Source organism: Impatiens glandulifera, chromosome 4 (genome assembly GCF_907164915.1).
Source record: "Impatiens glandulifera chromosome 4, dImpGla2.1, whole genome shotgun sequence".
In the NCBI taxonomy this organism is placed as follows: domain Eukaryota; kingdom Viridiplantae; phylum Streptophyta; class Magnoliopsida; order Ericales; family Balsaminaceae; genus Impatiens; species Impatiens glandulifera.
In genome coordinates this window covers 23502133-23512240 of record NC_061865.1, presented here as the reverse complement: position 1 = coordinate 23512240, position 10108 = coordinate 23502133, and positions in this window count along the sequence as shown.

The window sequence follows — 10108 nt, the reverse complement described above, 5'->3', positions numbered from 1 at the left end:
ACACCAACTTAATGGTGTGGGCTTGCATTTAATGCCTTAGCTCCTAGGTGACCCATGATAGGGACCAACACACCTTCTCCACAGGAGAATAGTTCAACTCATAGCCTGTCATTTGCTTGCTTACGTAGTAGACTACGACTTCTGTATTTTCTTTGTTTTATTGAGCAATTAGACTTCCTTTGATGTGTCTGTCACTATTAGATATAGAATCAATGAACACCTGACCTCAAAGGCATCAAGATAGGAATATTCTATATGTACTGCATGATCTTTTCGAAGGCGTTCTAACAAGTGTTATCCCAGACAAATCATTTGTTCTTTAATAAATGTTTTAATAAATGATTGCATGTCATATTCAGATTGTTTATGAAGCGACATATGTACTATATTTTACCTAGTAAACCTCTCACTTCTTTCTCGATATGTAGAGCTAGAATGGTCGTGATTGCTTTGATTTTTCTTGGATCCATCCTGTTTCCTCTTTGCGTGATGAGGAAGCCTAACATATTTCACGTTGTTACCCCGAATGTACACTTATTTGGGGTTGAGCCTCCTGAGCTAGAACTTCCAAATATGTTGTAAGAATTTGTCGAGATATGGCCCTCCCGTTCTTTTGACTTAACGATCATATCATCAACGTAGACTTTGACCTCCTTGATCATTTTCACCACTCTTTGGTACGTTGCTACTGCGTTCTTTAGCCCGAAAGACATAACTCTATAGTAGAATTTTTTATCTCAGTGATGAATGTTGTGTTCTCCTTGTCTTCTAGAGCCATCACCACTTGATTGTAGCCTGAAAATTCATCCATAAATGATAAGAGTTTATGTCCTTCTACATGATTTGCCAACACGTCGATGTGTGGTAGAGGAAAGTTGTCTCCGGGACTCGATTTATTGAGATATCAGTATTTGACACATATTCGCATCTTTCAATACTTCTTTGCGACTGGGACAACATTGGCGATCCACTATAGGTAGTCCACCACTTTAAGAAATCTCACATCGAGCTGCTTAAGGACTTTTTCTTTTATTCTCTTCACAATATCCGCTCGCATTCTTCGAAGCTTCTACTTCACTAGCTTAACATCTTCCTAAAAGGGTTTTCGATGCTAGATAATCTAAAGATCAATATCTAACATATCTTTATAAGATTTAGCAAACACATCTTTGTTCGTGGTTAAAAGTTTAGTTAGATTTTTTTTCTTTATCATTTAAACTTTTACCAATTAAAATAATTTGAGGATCTTCTTAAGTATTAAGATTCTTCTCTATTGTTTCCTTCGTAGTGGTTATGTTCTACTCCTACTTATCTAGACAATGTTTCATTTCATAAATCATTTCTAACTTCAAAGTTTTGTTAGAGGTGGAGTAATAGATAACTTCCCCTGCATTAATCAAAATGTCATTTAAAATATACATGTTCATGTAGTTATTAGGTGAATTATTTGCTTGTGGATAAATTTTCTCGAAAATAGTTTTTTAGAAGGTAAATTTTAAATCGAAATTGTTTGCGGTGTTTAACGTGTTCCTACTGCCTAACGATTGCTTTTTGAGATATGGATCGTCTTTATCGCTCTCTAGCATTCTCACACTCTAAATTCAAATGGAACACTTCTTTTGGCCTAAAAAGCTCAAAAAGGCGTGTCTTGACACCGACTTTAGAGTTTCCCTCAACCGATCTATGCTCTTCGAACCACAAGTCCATTCCTTTAAGAAAGTCCCTCCAATCGTCTAGTCCCCTGACCATAGAAGAAAAAGGTGTCTGAATAAGAAGACAATTAGAAAAGATTTCCAAACTTGGAAATTGACGTTTGGAGGCTCGATGGATGAATGGTTCAAGATATTTGAAGTATGAAAGGGTTTCTTCCTCTTTTACAAATTGTCCATTTTGGATAGGTGTGATATAAATGTATGCATAAGTTATTTTACCTCTCGATTTCATTACAAGCCCAAATGGCTTATAACCCATACCACGATGATATATGTTTCCAACCATCTATACTAGTCCCGATATGCCTGTAGTTTGAGGCCCTACACTGAAACTTATAATGTAGTTCATTATGCTCATCATCGATAATATAGCGGTTGAAAAGTAATCGAAGATTGGCGTCTTGTACAAATCCTCCTCTGATTCTTCAACCTTGTTTATTGTAGCCTCTATCTCAACCAAGACCTGTTATGTTTCCTGCGATTTAATCTAACAGAATTCATCAAACGCTGCTAAGTCATCATCATCTTTAATTAGCTCGTATACGTATAAGATTTGATCAAACTGTTCATCTAGTTCAATCATGCTGACATCGTGCACTAGGAGACGACTAGTTTTAACTAGTTGCATCGGGATGATCTTGTTATCGATGAGATCCTAGATTTTATGCTTCAAATCAAAATAAAAGTTTGAGGAATGCTAATTTTCTTGATGGTACTTACACCATTCATTTAAAAACTTTCCTTTTGACGTCTTCCCTAGTACATGCATCAGTACCTTAATTAGGTTCCTTAGAAAAAATTCCAAGGCTTTTGATATCGAAATTCCCAAATCATCAAATTTCATGCATGGAGGAGCAATAGTTGCGCTCCTTACATATGTTGGTTGTTGAACCTACCTTGGAGGAAACTGTTGTCTTTAAGGAGACAATTGTCTTGGAGGATGCATTGTTCCGTTGTCCTTTACTTTCCAAACATTGGAAACATGATCAATCTCTATCTTTTTCTGTGAGTTATACTTGGGGTGTTGAGTATGACTTCTTTCCTTCTTTAGATTCTTTCTTGAGGGAATCATTGTATCCTTCCCAAACACTGGTTAAGTCTTCCAAGAAGCGATACTTTGGACCTGAAATTTTCTTCATATAATGTAAATTCATATTAACGTATAACATGTCAACTTGTACATGTTTACTAGGAAACTCATCTAGTTCTGACGCGATTTCTTTCCATATGTCCACTTAGCTTTCAAAAGTTTCATTCACCCCTTGGCGGATATGTCGTAATTTTCGCTCTGGATTTTTAACCTTCACAAACATAGAGAACCGACTAATGAACACACGAGCTAACTCTTCGATTGTCTAGTACTAAAAGATGTTCTGACGCGTATGCCACTCTAGAGTTGTGTCTGCTAAGTACTTTGAAAATATCTGAGTCATTATGACTTCACTCAAGTTATACAACATCAGATTTACGATATACTCATTCATGAAGGTCGTAGGATCCTTCTTTCCCAAATACTTTTGAAGATTTGACAATTTCAGTCTGTGAGGTATGGAAGCATTTTTCGTAGCTTCCATACTACACCTACATGTTTCCATAGCCCTAGACGTACCTCTAGGAGTTGGCTTACTTAACTTCTTCAGAATTTTAGCTTGTATCTTCCCCGTGTTTCTCATTTCTTCAGTCTAATCAAGAACATCATTTGCGATCAAACCCTTTTGTCCACCAGTGGACCGAGGTACCTGGCTTTCTCTTCTCATTCTTCTTCTAGTATTTGCCCTCTAATTGGCTTTTATGAACTCAACATCGTGCTCTTCTATTATATATTTCCCTTATTGATCTGGTTGATCCATGTTAATTGTCTGTCTGAATCATCTTTTGCTTCCTCATCATAATCATACAAATCTTCTGCTTTTACTCTTCATTGTTCTTAAGGTTTAGATTATTTGGGTTAGAAGAATTTAGGTCAGAAGTGTGTAGGTGAGGTTGTGGTTGTGGAAAATAGGAGGAACCGTTGCCTCGACCCGTCCCATTAAAAGAACTAACTTGTATTCTAATGCCTTCACGTCATCCTTGCTGGACATAGTTTCTACTTCGATGTTGGTAAAGAGACATGGCTTTCGCCCTAATGTGGGTTGTCCCTCCGAGTCAGACATTTCTCTTGCAAAACGTCCTAAAACTAGGTCACGTACATAGTAGCGAACTGTGATTGGATCACGTGAAGTAATTGTGGTGATAGATAGATTAAAGATTTATATTAAAATGAATACAATATGTTTGAATACATTAAAAAGATAAGGCAAGAAATGCTTTGCTGGTATGCACATAATCCCTAATACGCAACAGACACTCAATTTACCCATTCACAATATATACTATATAGACAAATATTAATAACATAGGAATGAGTTATGTGTTTATTAAAATCCTAAGTATTTGGGATAAAGTCATAAACACAATAGACATAAAATGAAAACAAGCACCCTCATCCTCTCATTACAAGTTTTGCTCTCAAGTACGACAAGGTTTAAATAGAGAGATGTATTCCTGAGCTATTCTGAGTGGGTAAGATATCCTCATGCATTGCTTATCTTTCTTGGCATTATTCCGAGCAAGTCTTGCATCTCTTTTCCATGCCTCGAGATCTTCTGTTGCTTTTTCTAATTTCTTGACTCTCATGGCCTCGAGTTCCCCCTAGATGCTCAAATTATGTTTGTGTTCCTCGATGGTGCTTTTCTTTACCATGCTTAAATCCAAAATCTGAGTAATAAACACACAAAGAAAAGAAACTAATTAAATTAGATTCTTATTTTAGCTTCTCTAGGTTTCCTCGATTTTCCTCTTTTAAAATTCTTGGATTTAGCCTAAAAATTTCAAAATTGTATAACTATTCATACCATTTTTAAATTTTTAATGGATAAACTGAACGTCTAGGTATATCTATATGTATGCACGTATTTATCATATAGATAGATGTCAAGTATTGTAAAAGGCTTTATGACGTGGCTTTCTTACTCGACAGGACGAGACGAGGCAACAACTTGATAAAATTGGCTTTTTGGATTTTTGATCTAAAGTTAGAAGTGGCTTAAGAGAAAAGTCTGTCAATCAACAAGTAAAGTCCTTCGACTTTCGATACATATGGGACTCTACAATTTGGACATTTCTCATCACCATTGTTTCAAAATCCCTTATATTTAAGATTAAATGATATTTGAAAAGAAGAGAGGGTTAGTCTAGAGTTTTCCTAGATTTTCCTCAACTATTAATCACACAAAGCCTTTTTGGCTTGGGTTAAGGGAATCATCCACATTGACTATCTTTAACACATAAAATATAGATGTGTGAGCTTCAACCAACGATGTATACTCACACATACCTCCATATTGGAGCTCCAAGTCTCATGCATATAAACAAGAATATGAACATGGAGTGTAATTAAAGCATAAAATAATTTCAATATTGGTCCAGAATTAATTTTTTAGCTAAATGTTGAATGTTCCCAACAGAGTCGCCAAAAAACTATGATCGATTTTTTACTTTGAATCGCCAACTTGAATTTTTTTTCTCTGGTTTTTTTCTTTTAATAAGATTGGTTTTGAAAAAAATTCAAATGTGATGGGATTAATTTTAAGATTTGAAAAAAATAAATTTATAAAAAATTAGGTTTTGTAGACAACTCCATAACTTACCATCATGTCGAATTTGAAAGAGATTGAGAGTTTTTAATGAAAAATATGTCATAGGCCTACTTTATTTTTTTAATTTAATTTCGTCAAAGCTAGAGATTCGCCACATACATTATAAAAAATTAGGAAATTTAGAGAAGTAAGTTGGTGTTTAGTTACGTGTGGGAAAAAGTTTTTTAGACGTTATGTCCCACAACACCCCTAAGGTCTCTATTAGTTAATTTTGGCCGTTTTTAAAATCACATATTCTTTACATTGTTTTAAAATAATTTATAGGCTATCCTAGGATCACATAAGCCACAAACTTACATAAAAAATAAAGCCAACAAAAACCCAAACTAAAAGCCTAAATAATAAGGAAAAATATGAAAAATATGCACAAGGACCATCGTTAGCCTCCACAGTCCCATAACGTGTTTTTTAGCCAAGATGCAAAACCAGCTCGGTCAGAATCTGCACCCTCAATCGAATAGTGTGCATCAACATCAGTTCTCGATCCCCTAGCATGCTGCAACATTGGTCCCTGGTTAGTATCAGTGGTCCCAAGTGCAACAGACAACATCAGTCTTAGGTGCAGTAGATAACATTGGTCTCATGTGCATAGTAGTTTCAGATTCTCGGTCGTAGGTGAGCAGCAACATCAGTTCGCATCCCATTAGGTGCTGCAAACATCATCGATCCCTGATGCATAGAAGGTTCATATTTTTTTTGGTCATAGGTGAGTAGTAGCGTCGGTCCTTAACTCATCGGGTGTAGTAGACATCGGTCTCAACCTTCAGTAGCAACAAGTGCAGGTTCTTGGTCCTCAGTCTCCTATCGAGTGTAGAAACGTGAACAACATAAGTTCATTCTCTTAGTCCTAGGTTAGCCACGAGTTTCCATCAGCTAGAGTTTTCTTGTTCTTAGGTCAACATTGGGCGTAGAAATGTGACCAGTAGTAGATGTGGGAGCTCTCGGTCCTAGGTCAACATGGAGTGCAAAAATGTAACTAGTAGCAAGTGTAGGAGATCTCGGTCCTCGGTTAGCATCAAATGTAGAAATGTGACCAACACTATGGTCTATTCTCTCGGTCCTGTGGTATCCTCCTTGGGTGCAAATTTTAGTCCAAAGAAGCTAAATGTACAATATAAAACCAAAAAATAATAAATAAATAATGTTTAAAGAGGTGTATATGGGTCGGAAGTGACGAAAAGGTAGCCCTAGGCTAAGTCCTCTCGGTCAGATGAAGAACCTCATGTCCATTTTATTGGTCCTAAGTGTTAGGAAAAGTAGTCTTGGCGTAGAGCCATGCTATTTTTCTTAGTCCTATATGCACAACAGTGTCCATAAAATTTGGAAGCGCTGGAAAGGTGTCGGTCTAAACGTGTAGAGAAGCTCCTCGGTCGGCTAACACCCGTGAACGCTCCGGGGTGCATGATTCACGGTCGAAGGATCTTCTTGTGCGCTCTAGGGTGCGTTGTCTCGGTCAGAGGCACCTCTAATGAGTAGAAGGTCTACTTTTCTTTCGGTTTTCGACATGTCCCTAACCTAATTAACTTTTAGTGATCAAGATTGATCCCAAATTACATGAAATTATCCAAATGATTATTAACATATAATTAAAAACTTATATAAACAAAAAGGCTTAGATATATAATCATTATAAACTATAAAAAAAATCAAATTTTACAAATGAGGCAGATTATTTATTTTTTTATATATTAGGGTTCTTGGAAAGATTCTTGGTCAAGGGTTTGCATTCCAACATTAATCCCTAATCTTCCCAAACTAAAGAATTCAAAGAATGTATTAAACGCATTTAGCTTTGGGAGATCCAAGTTCAAATCAAGAACACATGTTATTGACCAAGAGCCTTTTAAACGACCAATTCTTGGGCCGAATTTTGGTTTTAAGAAAAGTTTTAGGTCAAAGGCATTTATTTGCATTGCTCTTCTACTTGTTTTTATTGTTCTGCTCTCAGTTTTCCCTTGAACCAAGAGTCCATCTTCACTTATATTTCTCTCTTTATTCTTCTTCTTTTGGTCCTTCAATCTCATCGCACTCATCACATCATCGAGGGTAAGCTCCTCCCTCCCATGCTCGAGTATGTCTACGAACGTATTATAAGACTTCAATAAAGAATTTAAAAGCATCAACGCCTTATCTTCATCCTGGTATTTCACCCAATATTTTTAAATCAAGGAGAATCTTGACATAATCGTCGAGATGCGTTTGCAAGTCCTTCCCCTCATCCATTCTAAACTTGAAGAAACTCTTTATATTTGTTCTAGGTTTTAGGCACACACTCTTCTCATTTATAATATATATATAGGCTTTTAGAATTCATAATTAAGGTAAAGATCATGTGATATCTTTGACATCTCCACCTTGATATGATTTCATGGCGATTTAGTTAACATTTCCATAATAATAGAATTTGATTGACATATTCACCATTATGTGATTTCATGCCTATTTAAATCCAACAAATAATCGCACATATTTTCATTCCCCTTTTTGTACCTAACATTGAGACACACCAAATTGGGCCTCAAAACCATAGGCCCAACTCTACACATATGCATTAGTCATATAAGTAGTATCAAACGTAACAATATTTGAAAATACTCATATACAACCCTACACCTAGAATTAACCCAAAAATTCTCCGTTGATAATTTCCTATGTGCTCTAATATCTTTCGTTCACTGTTTTTTTAGTTGACATGGAAGCTTTAGTGTCACGTTCAAGCTAAAAGTAGTGAAATCAATATTTTTATTTGACTATATCACATAAATCAATTATATAAAAGAATTTTGTATATTTATTTTGCATACGAGAAAAAGTAATTATTCAAGATATAATTATAAAGCCACCAACTTCAACGACATGTATTTAAAACTCTTACTAAATGTAATTCCCACTTGATCATTCAACTCTATTTTCTCTTTGTTTTGGAATTTAATACTTTATTACACCTAAAGTGTCTTGACTTCCTTAAACTTAATGAATGACTTCGTTCTAGTTGCAAACTCGTAATTTTAAATAAGATATAATTCTTAACTATGATATTAACTTGTTCTTTACAATCCTTTCTTCTAGAAGGTCTGTGATAAAAATAATTTTTTCCTTTACTAACAGGCTTACGTTGTTTAGAGCACCCAAAGCATAAATATCTCGGCGGACCATTTTATTTGTTTTGAACTCTGTTTGGAAATTACAAAACCAAGACCTTGGGGGAAAGACTTGTAAAAATCATGAACTTATTTTTCGAATGAGAAAAAAATTCTAACTGTGGAGTTTCACCTTGCACATCACTCTCATTCAATGACACGCTTGAGTTATTTGTTCATTGCTCCATAGTATCTACAAGCCTACACTCAAACAAATTATTTATGTGAAATATAGATGCATCCTAAATATAAAAAAGCCTTTATAATTACTAATACATCCAAGTAATGAAAGTGGAGGTAGAACATGTAAAATGGAATTAATATAAATCCATCAATTTTTCTTAGCTAAGTAGTTGCACACTTTATTAATGAAAACAAACATATATCATGCATTTTTGATCATGTAGTTTTCATAGTGTTTGTTGTTTCATTTCATTTATACATTACTTTTTTCTCTAAAATTCTTCTCAAATTTATGATTCTCTTTACTCAATCAAAGAACAATCCCAACTGATATCAAAGGTTTTCAGTTGAAGTTTATACAATCGTTGATAATGTCTTACAACACACTAAAGGAGTTCATGAATAATTGAAACAAATCGAGGCTTCTTAGGAATTGATTCTTTATGATAAACATGAAGTGAGGAAGAAGTTTAATGATGATATGAATAGAATTAGAGAAGTTCATGATAATTTAGGTGTTGAAATCATTAATTTGTGTTGGGAAAAATTACTTAAAAACAATTGTGGAATTATTGTTCTTTCCTCTTTGTATGCCATAATAAGATAATCAATATGTTACGATCCACGAATAAGAAAGTGCACCCTCCTCGGTCCCCTCCTTGGTCCTATGGAACAATTGCGCCAACTTTATGTTCTGTTTAATAATTCATCTTTTGTCTTCTCTTATATTTCTTTAAAACCAAATTCTGTTATTTTGGAAGTTGTTGTAACAAGTTTGTAACCGACTCTTGGGTAATTCAGCCTCTTTAAATGCTGATGCCCACCCCACTTTTTGGGGCTATGAATTGAATCTTTTGAAAGTTGGCTCTAAGTTATTCTCCCAGTTTTGGACGCCTATCTTGGACTACTAGGTGTAATCTAGTAGCATTTTTCTTCTCACCTTCGGCTCTTTTCTCCTTAACCTCGAATTCTCTTCTCATTCTATGTCCGATGCGCTTGAGTGTTAAATTTCACCATCGACCCTGATCATCAAGAACCTGTTTCTTGAATAAAAGAACTCGAAAATCTCGGTTATAGTTTAAAGCTTAACATATTGGTATCAGAGCTGGTCGATTCTCAACATGGTAGAAACTTGCCAGCAATCAGAAATGGATGCGCTCAAGGCCCTTATTGAAAATCTGTCCCAACACATAGCCGCGATGCAAACTGCTATAGACCGAAGATTTGATGCGACTAAAGAACGAATGGTAGCCTTTGAGAGCGGGGCATCTGGAAATGTGCAAGAACTCCGCTACAGACCCTATGATGATAATTCTTTCCATGGTCCTTCCCCATTTAGGCCCCAGCACTCTGGCCAGATCCGCGGCCAACACTA